At 42.1% G+C, this 16,929-nt stretch overlaps 1 protein-coding gene across 1 annotated transcript in view; it reads left to right on the top strand.

Annotated features, from left to right (window-relative positions):
- LOC311038024 (uncharacterized protein) overlaps positions 1-16,929 on the top strand; it is a 92,369-nt gene that overhangs the window by 1,355 nt on the left and 74,085 nt on the right. The window lies entirely within an intron of this gene.

Raw genomic sequence — 16,929 nt, 5'->3', positions numbered from 1 at the left:
ATCCCTGATGGCATCAGTATATGCCCTGATGGCCTCTTTTGTGCCCATATGGAGCTGGCTGACTTTGCACCTGATTTAATTTTGACACATTCAGGTTAGACCACACACTTCATATTTGGGGATTAAGATTGAGACATAAATCATATGAAATCATATACAGTATATATGACGTGTGTGTGTGTGTGTGTGTGTGTGTGTGTGTGTGTGTGTGTGTGTGTGTGTGTGTGTGTGTGTGTGTGTGTGTGTGTGTGTGTGTGTGTGTGTGTGTGTGTGTGTGTGTGAAAAGGTCCAACAGGAGAACAAGAACCACAAGGACAAAAATGCTGCTCTCTCCAAGTATGTCCTGTCTGTCTGTCTGTCTGTCTGTCTGTCTGTCTGTCTGTCTGTCTGTCTGTCTGTCTGTCTGTCTGTCTGTCTGTCTGTCTGTCCTGTCTGTCCTGTCTCTGATGTCTGTGTCTGTGTCTGTCCCCAACAGACAGTTGTCCAGTGAACAGGCCATGCTGCACTATTCCAAGCAGAAGGAGTATGAGTTGAATGAGCAACTCTCCTGGATTCTATCACAGAAAGAGGCCTTGACTGAAAGGCTGGAAGCAGAGGAGATTTACAAGCACCAGGTAAATAAAGACACAATGCATTTATACTTTTATCCAACACTGTTTACTTACATGATACTTGAAGAGGTTGTATCATGAAATTGTATGAACGGCATTTTGTAAAACCTCATATTTATTTTTTACTTCAATCAACTAAAATGTTTTCCTGTGTGTGTGTGTGTGTGTGTGTGTGTGTGTGTGTGTGTGTGTGTGTGTGTGTGTGTGTGTGTGTGTGTGTGTGTGTGTGTGTGTGTGTGTGTGTGTGTGTGTGTGTGTGTGTTGTTTGAAAAGGTCCAACAGGAGAACAAGAGCTACAAGGAGAAAAACGTTGCTCTCTCCAAGTATGTCATACCTGTCATTAGGGGTGTGCCGATATATCGTCCCGCGATATATCGCGATACGTTTTCGCGACGATATGTATCGTTTTGGGAAAAAAAAATATCGTTTTTGAAAAAAAAAAATTTTTTTTTTTTTTACAATCATAATAATCAGGCATGCAAACGGCCCCGAAGTGAAAAGAGTGACAATATGTTGTTTTTTTTTCGGGTCAGGTGTCACACTATTTGGATTCAAAACGGCTATTGTAGCTGAAAAGCTACAAGTTTGCATATCTGAATAATGCAAAAACAGAATTATTTGTTTGCATTTTATTTTTTCCTCCCCCATATATTTTCAAAATAAAAAAAGTGCGTATCGTATCGTATCGAAATCGTATCGAAGTTGTGAGCCAAATATCGTATCGTATCGTTTCGTGAAATTAGTGTATCGGCACACCCCTACCTGTCATACCTGTCTGTCTGTCTGTCTGTCTGTCTGTCTGTCTGTCTGTCTGTCTGTCTGTCTGTCTGTCTGTCTGTCTGTCTGTCTGTCTGTCTGTCTCTGATGTCTGTGTCTGTCCCCAACAGACAGTTGTCCAGTGAACAGCAGCAGTCCAAGCAGAAGGAATCTGAGTTGAACGAGCAACTCTCCGGAGTAAAGTCTTGGCGTTCTACGTGTATTTGTATTATTGTTGTTTTAATTGGTTGTGTTATTGCTGTGTCTGTCTACAAGCAGAAGGAAGAAGGAAGAAGAAGAGGGGTGTTGGGGTGGGTGGTGTGAGGGTATGGAGGCCTTGATGGGGGTTATGGGGGGACTTAAAGGCAAGAAAGGGCCCAAACACCCCAAAGGGTGCTTTTTAATTTTTACTGCCCAGAATAGGGCCGCTAGGGTTCATGTAGTTAAGGACTCGTCGCTGTCGGGCAAAAAACAGCTAAGTCCATTGTTCAACCTTTTTATTTGTTTTTATAAATTTATAAATCAGTGCTATTGAACACCCTTTACGTCTGTGTGTGGACTTTACAAATATTATATATATATATATATATATATATATATATATATATATATATATATATATATATATATATATATACACACACACACACACACACACACACACACACACACACACACACACACACACACACACACACACACACACACACACACACACACACACACACATGTATGTTTGTATATACAGTATATGTCGGACAGAAACCAGCTAACTACATTTCTGAGCTTTTTCATTTTTCTCCCATAAATCAGTGCTATGGAACACCCTTTACGTCTGTGTGTTAGTTGAAACAATATTGAACCAATGAAAAGTATTAAAAAACGCTTCTGACAAAACAAGCTAACTCCACTTTTTGTTTTTTCATTTCCTGAAAAATGAACACAGCAGAGATATATAGTCTCAGTTGTGCATACCATTTGAGTGGTTGTGCAGTGTGAGAGACTCTATTGTCCACAATATTACTTTTGAAGGTTGATCACAGATGATGGACTTTTGCCTATTTTGTTAAAGATGTAACAAACCTTTATTTCTTATTGTCATATATATTTTTTAGATTATTCTATGATCATTATTTAGTTGAAGACACTGTTCTGAGAGATATAGTGTACACTGTAAAAGTAAATGAAAATGTTTAGCAACCATAAAAGCATACACATTTCAATGTAAACACTTTACCATCATATTTATATTCATATTCATTTAAATTACATTATTTTTATTGTGCGTTTTGATATGGTAATCCACTGTAAATCCAGCCCTCCAGTGGGATCAAGGTAATCCTTTTTTTATTTATTTTTATTGGAGCTTGGATTTGATTTCCTGATCTAGTCAGATATCAGAATGATATTCCTTAACAGTTTTAACGGTTCCTATATATTGAAAAAAATCTATGTCATTCCTTAAATTCAATCATACATGCAGTATTGCACATATTATTGTAGTGGTTCTCAAAGTGGGGTCCAGGGACCCTCTGGGTTCTTGAGGAGGTTACAAATGGACCCTTACAGGTCTATAATTCTCAGAGTTATGGTGGTCTTTGAAATTTTCTGTCACGATCATGACATTTTACTTGACGATTAATTGTCATTCAAATAATTGCGATTAACGATTGAATTGTGTTCAATGTCAATTTGTGTGGATTGACATTGAACATGGGATCACAAAAGAATACCTGTCTGTTTGCCTTGTAGGCTTAAAAAGTAAGCAACAATTGCACAGGGCATGGCAACTAACTTAAATAGTCTAAGAAATGACTGACAATGACTGTTACAAATAAATAAATAGTGTACTAATAAATAGTGTACTATGGGTGCAATACGTTAGTCCGACAGCGCATTCCTCCGACAGCGCAGTGCTCCGACATTAAACAGTAAACCCGAACCAAACCCGCACCCTAACCCTAACCGCACGCGGATGCCACATAGTCGGAGAAAAGGTCTGTCGGATTAACGCATGCCTCCCGTGTACTATGGCCAGACAGATGGGAACAATGGGTACTCCGACAAAACCCCCGACACCATGACTCAGACATAGTGGTCGGAGGTGTGAGGGCCACATAGCGGCCCGATCCTCTACTAAAAATGTGTTTAAAAACATTGTGGAAATAGCAATCGCGATGATGTGTTGTAGATCGGCTACATTCACAATTTTAGAAAATGTCTGGCCGCTCGGGTGGCACAGTGGTTAAGTACCTGCCCACCACCACGGAGGTTGTATCCAAAGTGGTGCATCCGGCTTTGTCGAGCGCCTGGCCCGTGTTCGGGGGAGGGATGCCGGGCAGGGAGGGTGATATCACTGCATGTACTCCACCAGGCTGGGGCAGCACCTGTCAGCAGGGAGTGTTGGGCGTGAGGAGTAGGGCGAAGAAGGCTCTACGTCCTCCCAGTGGGGGCTCCTCACTGGCAGGTGAGTCGGTAGGATACAACAGCAGTGACAACATATACAGCAATGTGTACGGGGAGGAATTAATTGGTATAACGACTACATTGGGTTGAAAAGGGCATAACAAAGTAACAAAAAAAAAAATGTTCTGAATTAATTGTGAATAGGTGATCATGTAATAATTGGGATTGGGTGATCATAATTGCGATTAGGTGATCATGTAATAATTGTGATTGGGTGATCATGTAATAATTGTGATTAGGTGATAATTTTTCCACCATCTAGTGCAGCGGTTCCCAACCTTTTCTGGATCAGGGCCCACTTGAAAATCTATGCAGTGTTCGGGGCTCACCCTTCTGACCACTCACTCTTAGTCTCATTGGAGGGCTATGGACAGTTCAGAAACCTGCCCACCCTTTATTTCAAAACACTTTGAAAATAGCAGATCTATAAGCTCATAGCAGATCTATAAGCTCATAGCTTGTCGCAACGCAACGCGCTGTGATCCTGTAGATCTGCTACTTTCAAATCGCCCAGGTATAAAATGGGGTTTAAGTGGTTAACTCCCTGTGGCTTTATATAAATTATTGTATCCAAAAACGTCTCCCTTTGAGACAACAACATGGAGAGGTTACCCAGTATGCTGTATATAGAATGCCAGTTATCAGCAGGTCTCTCTCTCTCTCTCTCTCTCTCTCTCTCTCTCTAACTTGTTATTATTTAGTCACTCGCTCTCAAGTATAATGATTTTTTCATGTGTTCAATACTTAAAAACTCACAGACACACTTAACCACTTAACTAAAATGTTTATTTTTAAATAGTAAAGATAGCCGATCTACAAGCTAACGGCACAATTGTGTGGTTACTACACAAACAAAAAAAAGAAAAAAGAAAGATTGATGGAGAAGGAAGGTTTGCTTCAAGATAATGTTTTATCATGTCATATTCAACATTTCCTGTGCATATTGCAGATTTGTGTTCAGAGATCTGTGATTTTAGACATAATGTTTGTTTGTCCAACCATGTCTTTCTACAAAGACAGGTAACTGTGCATACCACGTTGGTGGGATTGCAGTCAATAAAGCTTGTATCAGTCAGTTGCAGCAACAATGGCTTGTGTCATAATGTCACATCAAGACCAGCTCAGTGACCTTGTAGGTAGAGTGTCTGCCCTGAGATTGGGAGGTCAGGATTCCCGTCCGGGTCATACCAAACTCTTAAGAAATGGGACCCAATGCCCCCCTGCTTGGCACTTAGCATCAAGATTTAGATTGGAAGCAAGACCCTTTGGTGGTGTACTACTTGTACATCAAGCTGCCTCATGCTACAGAAACAGGTTCCTGACCTTAAACTCTTTTACAGGTGTTTCACCCATAGACATATAAAGGTAGACGCCTCCTCTGGCTCTGAAGCGTATGTATGGAGCGTCTGTATCCGCTCCTGGGGGGGCAGAGGAAATTTCCATATGCGTCACAGAAGGGGGCGTTCAGTAGGCCAATCAGAGGCAGGTGGGGGCGGGACAACTAGATTCTGACAAGTCCTGGAAAAGACGCGCTGTGGTTGGCCAGTAGTCAACACGCTGTGATTGGCCAGTGCCCGTCCCCCCTGGAAATATGGTAGCCACCATACCAAGCACGTCGCTCCAATGAACTGCAGAGGCCAATGAGGTATAGGTTTCTATATATGTGGTTTCACCCAGATGGACGTGGTTGTCCATCTTAAGAAATGGGACCCAATGCCCCCCTGCTTGGCACTTAGCATCAAGATTTAGATTGGAAGCAAGACCCTTTGGTGGTGTACTACTTGTACATCAAGCTGCCTCATGCTACAGAAACAGGTTCCTGACCTTAAACTCTTTTACAGGTGTTTCACCCATAGACATATAAAGGTAGACGCCTCCTCTGGCTCTGAAGCGTATGTATGGAGCGTCTGTATCCGCTCCTGGGGGGGCAGAGGAAATTTCCATATGCGTCACAGAAGGGGGCGTTCAGTAGGCCAATCAGAGGCAGGTGGGGGCGGGACAACTAGATTCTGACAAGTCCTGGAAAAGACGCGCTGTGGTTGGCCAGTAGTCAACACGCTGTGATTGGCCAGTGCCCGTCCCCCCTGGAAATATGGTAGCCACCATACCAAGCACGTCGCTCCAATGAACTGCAGAGGCCAATGAGGTATAGGTTTCTATATATGTGGTTTCACCCAGATGGACGTGGTTGTGAGGTTAGGTTTAGGCATAGTGTCTGTTAGGTTTAAGGTATAGTTTGTGTGAAGTTAAAGGAATAGATCACCCAAAAAATGACTTATTTTCTATTAATTACACACCCCTTGAAGCCTAGAATTCATGGAGATTTTTTTGTTTTTGATGCATTCCTAAGCCAATAATTTGATGACCGCGTGTATTTCCGGTAGGAGACTCAAAGAGTGTCCTTTGGGTCTCCTACCGGATACATTAGCATCTTTCCGCCGGTAATGAAATTATTGGCTTAGGAATGAGACAAAAACTAAAACATCTTCATGAATTCAATGCTTCATGGGATGTGTAATTGATAGAAAATAAGTAATTTTTTGGGTGACCGTGAACTACTCCTTTAACTAAAGGTTAGGGTTTAGGCGCCACCTGGGTGACACATCAAGGAAAGAGGGAGATCCCTCCTCACCTATGGGTCACATGGCTCGGCTAGGCTTACTTACTGACTCATAAGTCAGCAGGTATACTGTACCAGTAATACAATAAAGGCTGTGGACTTTTGTCCAGGATCATTCCTTACAGCAGGTTAATGATTACAGAGTCTTCTTGGTTTACAGGAATCACTTTTCTGTGCATGTTGATGCTGGAGGACTGAAGCTTATGTCTGCTCTCAACACACCTTGTAGGCAGGTAAGCCCTCTGCATGAGAACAATATTATATTACTCCAACCTTGTAATGAAATTTCAATAACAGTATTATGCCCATTTCAGTTAAATCTGTGCATGTTATTAAGAGATGAAAAACTCAAACTCTGTAACAAATTGCTGGATACTGTGGTGTTAAAGATTAGATTAGATTTATTGGTCCCCGTGGGGAAATTCGTCTTCACTGACTGTACATTACATAAAAAGACCATTACACATCACACAAGACAGACAAACAAGCAACAAGACAACTGTTGTCAATAGGACAGATTTCTTTTTTCAGCGGGGCCTTTTGTTCAGGACCTCAATAGCTGCAGGGACCAGGCTTTTCCTAAAGCGGGCCCTGTTAAACGTGAGTGTTCTGTACCTGCGCCCTGAGGGTAGGAGATTGATGAATTTGTTGAGTGGGTGGGTGGTGTCTTGAACTATGGAGTTAGATGCGTGTGATGGATCTATTGTTCAGTTCTGTGAGGTTGGGTGTAGGGAGACCAATGATTTTAGCAGCTGTGTTTGTGATGCGTGTGAGTTTGGCCTGGTTTGTGACAGAAAGCATAGTGAAGAAACATGTAGAACAGTACAGAAAGAAGGGGTGAATGATACTTTGATATAGCAATAGCAGGAGGTGTGGGGCAACATATAGTCCTTTAAGTTTACGGATGGCTGACAGGCGTTGTTGTCTTCTTTTTTTAATGTCCGTGGTGTGCTGATCAAATGAGAGTTTATTGTCCAGGGTAATTCCTAAATATTTAAAAGTGTCCACTGTTTCAACTGTTTGGGTGTTTATGATGGTGGGGGGCTGGGGGGAGGGGGGGCTGATCAGTAGTTCCTTTGTTTTATTTACATTGATTTGAAGATGGTTGTCTGAGCACCACTTGGTGAAAACGGAAACAGTGCTATGATAGTCCAGAGTAGATTGATTTCCATCGGAGAGGAGTGAGAGGATGGCTGTGTCGTCAGAGTATTTTATGTATGATGTTATGGGTGAGTTGCTGATGCAGTCATTGGTGTAGAGAATGTACAGGAATGGGCTCAACACACATCCCTGTGGCACCCCGGTGTTGGTGGTGAGCATAGGGGATGTGGTCGAGCCCACCCTTACTGCTTGCAGTCTGTCTGTGAGGAAGTTGTGGATGAGGTGGATCAGCTGGGGGGGGATGCTGAGATGATGTAGCTTCTGGATCAGCAGGTGTTTCTGTAGGGAGTTGAAGGCAGAGCTGAAGTCCACGAAGAGAATCCTGGCGAAGTTGTAGGTGTATTCCTTCCCTTTTTTGCCTGTTCCGTCCAGGTGTTGGAGGAGGAGATGCAGCAGGCAGGCCACAGCGTCCTCTGTGCCCCTCTTTGCCTTGTAGGCAAATTGGAGGGGGTCCAGGTGAGGGGTGACAAGCGGGAGGATGATGTTCAGCAGGAGTTTCTCCAGGCACTTCATGATTATGGATGTGAGGGCTATGGGGAGGAAATGGTTAAGTTCTGAGGGTCTGGGTTTCTTTGGTACGGGGATTATGGTAGCGGTTTTCCATAGTGTGGGTATTGTGGCAGTCCGGTATGATTGGCAGAAGAGGGAATGTAGTATTGGGGTGAGTTCCATAGCACAGGTCTTAAGTACCCTAGCTGGGATGCCATCAGGCCCTGCTGCCTTGCCAGGCTTACAGCGGCTCAGCTGGCGCCGTACCTCCTCCTCCGTGAAGGGGTTAAATAGCATAGTTGTTGTTCCTTTGGTAATTTTGAGAATCTTACGAATGTAACAAAACTGCAAAAGTCTATGGACTTCATTTGAGGAATCTGCACACGTTCTGTTGCGAGTTCAAATGAGTTTTGATAGAGGTTCATTTTTCTTTTCTTTTTTCAAATTACAAAAAGTTTAGTCAAAAAGGACAAGGAACATTTATCTCTCCTCAGGTGTTTTCCCCTTTACTTTGTTTTCCTTTTTTTAAATGCAAATACCGAAAATCTATTCAACCAATTAATTTAGCCACAGACTAAAACATGTTTTGTGCCAGGGACCCCTAGACGAGACGTTTTGTGTTCGAAATTATAAAAACATGTTTTGTTAAAAAACTAGCAGATGTACAAGCTTGTAGCCCGTCACGAATAACCAATAAATATAAATGGATGAAGTGGATACAATGATTGTGATGCTGCATTTTAACACATTTTGCTGGGGACCCCATGGAACCCCCGAAGGACCCCTGGGTTTTGAGAACCATTGGTATAGACCACAGGCTAGGCTATATGATGATGGAAGATGAAATTAGACAATACCTTAATCTAAAATACTAAACTTGATCAATGTCACCGGTTGCCTTGCAATGCTTATAGATCAGTGGTTCTCAAAGTGGGGTAAAGGGACCCCCGGGGCTCCTTGAGGGGATTCCAGGGGGTCCCCATGAGTTAATGGAGCATCAACATCAGTTCAAACACTCTAACCCTCTTAACATCGACCGTTTGAAAATAGCCGATCTACAGGCTCAGCATTGTGAGCTTGTAGGGGGGGGATATATGATTTATGTGATGTATCTAGTTACAATATGCCAAACAAGTGAACAATGGTGAATGTGGTACAACAAAATGTAATTTAAATCATAAAAGTATGACAATGTATTTATTTTTTCTATTTATTTTTACATGACAATTTGATCCAATCAAGAGAGACAACACATACAGGATACAGGATAAACAAGTGAAATTGGAAGTGATGACACAAAAATATGAGCAGACACATTTTAAATTTGAACACTATAAAATTGAAGCTGAGGAATGGGTACTATGTCCTGATTAGTTGAAATTGGCAACTCACCTGAAAATGTATTTTCTGTTTATTAAAGAGCAGGAGAGAAGGGGGAGACCCCTGTTACTGAACAATCACTGTATAGCAATGATTATTATCAGAATAGAGCTTTTAATGTTTCCCAACTAACATTTAGTTTCAACCAATAAATCTATCTTTTTTCTATATACTGTAAAAACATTTTTTTAGTGAATGAGTAAAAGGTACAACATGCTTCTTGACAATTCAAAACCATAGACACACACACACACACACACACACACACACACACACACACACACACACACACACACACACACACACACACACACACACACACACACACACACACACTACGTGCTGCGTGACTCGGCAGCTCCACTCCACCTACGGTGCCTCATAAATTGAACTCCATAGTTTGTTAAATTGTTTTTCTTTATTACTACCCTCCGTCATTGTTCTATCAATACTAAAATTATATTTCATTATAGTGATTTCCAATTTTGAAGGGAAGGCTGTTCTTTTTTCCCCCCAGTTTAACAGTTGTTTATGTACAGTACTACAGATGTTTGTTTTTTTTACCTACCTATAAATACATTTATTTCTAAATACAGCACCCATCATTTTACAATAAAGATGATCTGCCCTCTCTTTGTGTTAGTTATTTATTGTAAAGCCCTTCAGGCATTTAACCATTTTTACTTTATTTACAACACCGATTTTGATTGTTCTCCAGGTTGCTCGAGTTAGTTCAGATTTAGTTACTGTTTTCTTTTTATATATGATATAATATAATTATAATGATAATAAAGAGCTATACAGATAAAACAGATTCAAACAACAACGTGTACACTATCTATATGTTTCTCACACATTAAGTAGTGAAATATTATGAACCTTTCAGACCGTATAATGACAGTACATCTCTATACATTTCATTTATTTTAGACGACTGTGTCAGACCATGAAGAGCGATGTACAAAAAAATTGTGGATTCAAATCTGACACATGATCGGTGTTTCATGTAACCACTTCATACTTCTCCACTGATCTAGTATACTGAAGTAGCAGTACAAAGTCCCATGTAGATAATAATACCTTGAATGAGTTTTAACTCAATGCAATTTTTCAATTCAAGGGATGGCATGAGAAAACATACATTCACTTTGCCAAAGCAAGTGTCAAATAAAAACAATCAAAAGTAAGAAATGTATGTACAACTAAAGGCAATAAAGAAATGTGTAAACAGAGCTATATGTCACATTGCAACTTGGACAAACTAGCTCACAAAACCCCCAAAATGTTCATGACATTTGCTGTTAGAAATAGTTATACACATGTAGGCAGGGATAGCTTGATATAAAGCTTTTGAAACAAATAGCAGCAATTTTTCAGGATTTTGCCGTCACTAGTTGAAGTTTTATCTTCTTTTAATGCACCTGGCACTTTACCTGTTGGACATTGAATCCTGATCTGGCTCATCTGTATTTATTGTTTTATTTTGTCTTGGACTCATTTTGTCTTCTGGCTGGCATGTTGTTTTTTATGAGCACACTCAAATTGTCCTTGTTATCCAACTGTTGGAACGACGGGTGCAAATTTAGTTGATCATATATCAATATGTATACCTTTATATATTCACAAAGACAACAAGAAAATAGCATTTGATCATTATTGTATTGTTTTACAGTTCAAACATCAGCAGTAAAGAAGATGGCCAGTGAAACTTCAGCTTCCATCAGAGGTGAGTTTGTGGTTTAGTGATGTTGTTGTTGGTCCCAGAGTGCAGTATTGTATGATATCACCATCACAATAGATAAAGGTAGCCAAGAACAAAACGTTCTTAAACCTTTGATGCTCTAAAGCTGTCAAACTTAACATGCCCATGTATGGAGACTATTCTGGCACACAGACAGTTATATAAACCTTGTTAGTGTCACTGATGAGGTCACACTCTGACATCGCTCTTTGATAGACACACACGGGCTGACACGGGCGCCTACAAATTCACGGCCACTTTTGAGACAGCGCCGCTACTCGAGGTCCGTTAGAACGATGAACTGCAGCTCTCAATGCAATCTCTCAAGGCATTGTACAATACCGTAATTTCACTGGTTAACTACTGAGGCTGTAGCGATTTATTTTGTGTTCTAATAAACTGTCCCATTTGTTTAATTTATCCTGTCATCTTGATATACTACCCACACTATACTCCATCAGTGTGTCAAAAGTTCTAGCATCTGAAATCTAAAGTGTAAGTGGTCGCATATACGTCAAGGACGCATCCCTTGAGGCGATTCGCAAGCACAGGATCACTCCACATGCCTCCAAGACCCGTCATAGACTGTTGATCAGAGCTATGGCTATGTTTTAGGCATCTTACCCCACCTCGATCAGTGATCGGACTCTCGGTTTGATTGATTCTCTGATTTGCCTATCAGACCCTCAGCCTGATCTGGCAGGTTGCCATAGCAACCAGATACAGGAAGTCTGACCTCTTTATCACATGACCGAGGTTGGGAGGTTGGGAGGATGTGACCACAAAGCAAAGCGGGGAGGGAGGAGAGGGGAGGAGAGGAGCCGAGAGGAGAGGAGAGGCCAGAGAGGCCGGACTTCGCATGACGTGTGTGCAGTGTTATAATTAGACAATGTTGTTTACACTGAACTATTTTAATTAACTTTGAGCCAAGAGGAGGAAATTGACTATTTAGAAGGGATGACAAAGGAAATGTTTGAAGACTATGATGAATTAGTGCGCTGCAATAGGGTCTTGATTGACCTGTATTTGTTAAACTAGATGTGAGGGCCGCATATGGATAACTCTTTAAAGTGGCAAATTAAATGTGAAACACATCAATTATTAAGAAAACAAGAAGATATGTTGACAAAGACACTCCATACACAGGGCCGTGTTAATGTCAAAATGCGACCTAGGCAACGGACAGTTTTTGGGCCCCCCCCCCGCGTGCATGTGCGCGACCCATGCGCGCGCGAAATGTTGCGGTTATTTTGCGGATTGTGGCCGTTTTTGGGCGTTTCTTTGTTAATTTATTTCGGTTTTAGGGTTAGGGTTAGGGTTAGGTTAGGCTCATGTTATTTAATTATGGGTGCATTTTTCGCCCCCCCCCGACAAGACATAGGCATGTGCCTACATTGCCTGTGCTTAAACACGGCCCTGTCCATACATTTGGAAACATATTTTTATTTAAATCAATATCGTCTCCAGTTAATGTAGGACATTTTTAAAAGTAGGCTAACTCTCATATCCTCTCATGGGAATGCATTGGCAGCTGCAGTACATCGTTCTAATGGACCTCGAGTGGAGGCGCTGTCTCAAAAGGGGGCGTGTAATGTGTAGCTCCCGTGTGTGTCTATATCACAAGCTCATGCAGGTTATCTTACATAGGGACTATTCTAGAGCATTGGTTCTCAAATTGGGGTCCAGGGACCCCCAGGGGTCCTTGGGGGGATACCAGGGGTCCCCATCAAAATTAATTAATATAGTGTCACAATCATTTTAACCACTTTAACCATATTTTATACTTTGGCTATTAAAAAAATAGCAGATATACAAGCTCATAGCACATCACTTTGTGCTATGAAACTATTAGTTTGTAGATCTACTATTTTTGAAAAAATCCCTGGCACAAAATATTTTTGAGATGGGGGTCCGCAGCCAAATATATATCATTTTGGGGGTCCTTGACATGAAAAAGTTTGAGAACCGCTGTTCTAGAGTGATGCGGTGAGTGGAACGCAAAATGTATCAATCAATCCTCAAATCCCCATGTATGGAGTACCCTGAGGTCATCAATATGACATCATAGTACTGACGTCATAGACTGGCCTGGACTCCTAACTCCATTATCTTAGACAGATGCATACAGAAATCTCCATGTTGGGCGTGAACGGCTATTGCATAACCGAGTGGGGCATTCATCGTTCCTAACTTGCTTGGCAAATATTATTAGAACATTTCTTACATAGTCATTCCTATTCATGTGAAGCACTGGCAATTTGTGGATCAAATGAAAATGAGCTGCACCCCAATGTTCATTGCACTACATCCATAATTAAAACAGACACAACTGGCAAACTGTTACTGTCTGTCTGTCTGTCTGTCTGTCTGTCTGTCTGTCTGTCTGTCTGTCTGTCTGTCTGTCTGCCTGCCTGCCTGCCTGCCTGCCTGCCTGCCTGCCTGCCTGTCTGTCTGTCTGTCTGTCTGTCTGTCTGTCTGTTTGTTTGTTTGTTTGTTTGTCATTTCTGTGATCTTTATGAATATTACATTTATGTTTCCAACCAGGGAAGAAGTATGACCCGACAGAACTGAGAATTGTTCTGATCGGGGGAAGACATGAGGACAAGTCCAGTGGAAAGAGTTCTGTGGGAAACATCATCCTAGGCAGAGATGTTTTTGACACCAACAGAAGAACAGTCCAGAATGTTGTGAGACAAGAGGAAGTGTCTGGAAGACAGGTCACTGTGGTCGACACTCCAGGATGGATGTCTCATTATCCACTCGATCTGACCCCAAAACTGACTCAGTTAGAAATCCAACAGAGTGTGCATCTGTGTCCTCCAGGTCCCGATGCCTTTGTCCTAGTGATGCCATTGGACACCACATATGTAGGAACAGGAATGTCAGTAGAGGAGCATGTGAGTCTTCTCCTCGGTGACCGAGCGTGGAGACATGCTATTGTGGTCTTCACAGTAGCTGATGAAAACAAAATGAGACCTGTGAAAGACCTCATTAGATCTGACTATAACTTAAGATATCTCACTGAGAAATGTGAAGACCGCTTCCATGTTCTTAACATTACCGACAGAGGAGATGGAAGTCAGGTCATACAACTGCTGGAGAAGATAGAGCAGATGGTAACTAGTAATGGTGGTCAGTATGAGACAGAAAAACACGTCTCAGAGGAACTGAAGGAGATGGAGAGATCTATCGGAAGAAGAGCAGAACAAAGGAGGGCAGCTGGTCAGAAACAAACAACTAGACTTTCAAAAGATTGTCTGACAGGATTGACTGACCTCAGGATCCTATTCTTAGGAAGGTGCAGGTCTGGGAAGAGTTCGGCAGGAAACATGATTCTGGGGCAAAATGTTTTTAAAGCTGGTCAGAGGTCAGTGCAATGTGAGGTTAGAGATGGTGAAGTAGCAGGAAGACATCTGACAGTGGTGGACTCACCAAGCTGGTACTACAACAACCAACTACAGGACAGCTCAGAGATGGACAAACTGGAGATCCAGAACAGTGTGTGTCTCTTTATTCCCGGACCACATGCTGTTCTTCTGATGATTCCTGTTGACAAAGCATTCACCAAAGCACAGAAAGTAGCAGTGGAGGAACATATGGCTCTTCTGTCACAGAGACTCTGGAGTCACACTATAGTACTGTTCACCCATGGAGACTTTCTGGGAGACACAAGCATTGAGCAGCACATTGAGGCTGAGGGTGAAGACCTCCACTGGCTTGTAGACAAATGTGGGAACAGGTATCACGTCTTTAACAATGAGAAGATAGATGATACGCAGGTCACAGAGCTGTTGGAGAAGATAGAGGGGATGGTGGCTGAAAACAGAGGTGGACACTATGAAGTTGATGTAGATGTTCCAGAGAAGTTGTCAGCGAGGAGGAAGAACATGGAGGAACAAGTCCAGACATTCAGGACCAGGACACACAAACAGAGAGCTGCTCTGAAAGCTCTGTTTGAAGGTAAGAGTGGCAGTGTGTTCCATATATTTCTCTTTTTTTTTTACTTTTATACGTTCACATCTAATGGGTGGGTTGCTATGTAACTATCTCTTCCTCACATGATGCCCCTTGCCTCTTGCGCCACTCTAAGGATAACATGTCATTTTATAATCTCATAGTCTAATGTGCAGATGCCTGGATGAACCGTACGTTTTTTTGTGACCCCAAGGCCTTTCCTCTAGTGTGAAATACCCCTTTATTTAATTTCCGTATTGTGACGTACAGTATGGGCTCAGGGGCTCAGCCAATCATAGCAGTGGGGTAGGGTTAAACCGCACTGGAATTTCCAACCTCCTTCATATAATTACATCTCTGAATCCACTAAATCCAAAAACGAAACAAATTCCCTACATTGTCAAATCAGTACAGTGTTACTGTAAATGAACTAATGTTGAGTTTCTTTCAGGAGAACATCAGAGTCTACCAGATGTCAGGGTGATGTTGGTTGGCGGAGAGCAGTCTGGAAGGAGCAGAGCTGGAGATCACATACTGCAGAAGACTGTGTTTACAGAAACATTATTGAAGGTAATTAATTATACCGTATATGATGTTGATGGAATTACCTCAAATGAAACAGAAAAGGCAAAAAAATAGTGTTTGATTATGTTAAAGTATCTGCTCTATACTGACTGTAATTATTTACCACCTTTAGACATATTTTGGTTTAATTATTCTGTATAGTTCATCACTGTTTTATTTGTAGTAGCACTGTTAGACTAAGTGATGCAGAATAAGGGAGTTAATCTCTGCTAAACTTGAGGTGGAACTCCTCAGTGAGTAGTACAGTATAGCCATGCTTGAAATCTCACAAGTATTGAGCATTATGACTAACATACAGTAAACCTCGCCTTCCAGGAGTTTAAAACCCAGAATAAACTGGCCGACTGTGACAGACAACAGAGCCGAGTTGCTGGAAGAAATGTGAGTGTGGTGGACTGTCCAGACTGGTCGACAACACCTCCATCACAGAAGATCAAACACATCGTTCACAGTCAGACTCTGTGTTCTCCTGGACCCCACGCTGTCCTGTTGACTGTTAATGTCAGGTCCAGTTTCTCTGAGGCTGACAGGAGATCAGTGGAGGAACACATGGATCTGCTGGGGGACAGAGTCTGGAGACACACTCTGGTGCTATTCACAGAGGGGTCGTGGCTGGGAGACAGGCGTGTTGAGGAGTACATAGAGTCTGAAGGAAAACCTTTGAAGTGGCTCCTGGATCAATGTGGCTGCAGATACCATGTTCTAAACTTTTTGAAGTGGGACATTTCAGAGGTCACAGAGCTGATTCAGAAAATTGAAGACATGGTGACGAGGAACAGAGGGCACTTCAGGGTGGAACATCAGACAAGAAGACAGATGACGCCAGGTGAAAGAGTGAAAATAATGCCGGCAAGAACCAAAGAGGATGAGTGGAGGAGGAGAGAGGAGGAATGGAGGAGGAGAGAGGAGGAGATGATAGAGAGGATGCTGAAACTTGTGGTGACGGACCCAGAAGAACCAACCCTACCAGGTGCCAGGAGAAGGCACAGCATGGTGTACAATCCTCCAAGTAGTGAGTATCAATGTAAATGATCTGCTGACAGACTTCAATGCGCTCGTTCTTACAGTAGAGGAAAGGAAGGGAAGTCCTTTGCTACTCTTGCAGCTCCCAGTAGAACGGTTTATTAAATAAATACGACAACGATTCGACCACTGAGGGTCTTCAT

The sequence above is a fragment of the Gymnoscopelus microlampas genome (genome assembly GCF_963454915.1).
Source record: "Gymnoscopelus microlampas genome assembly, chromosome: 2".
Classification (NCBI taxonomy): Eukaryota; Metazoa; Chordata; class Actinopteri; order Myctophiformes; family Myctophidae; genus Gymnoscopelus; species Gymnoscopelus microlampas.
This window is presented reverse-complemented; position numbering and strand designations above follow the sequence as displayed.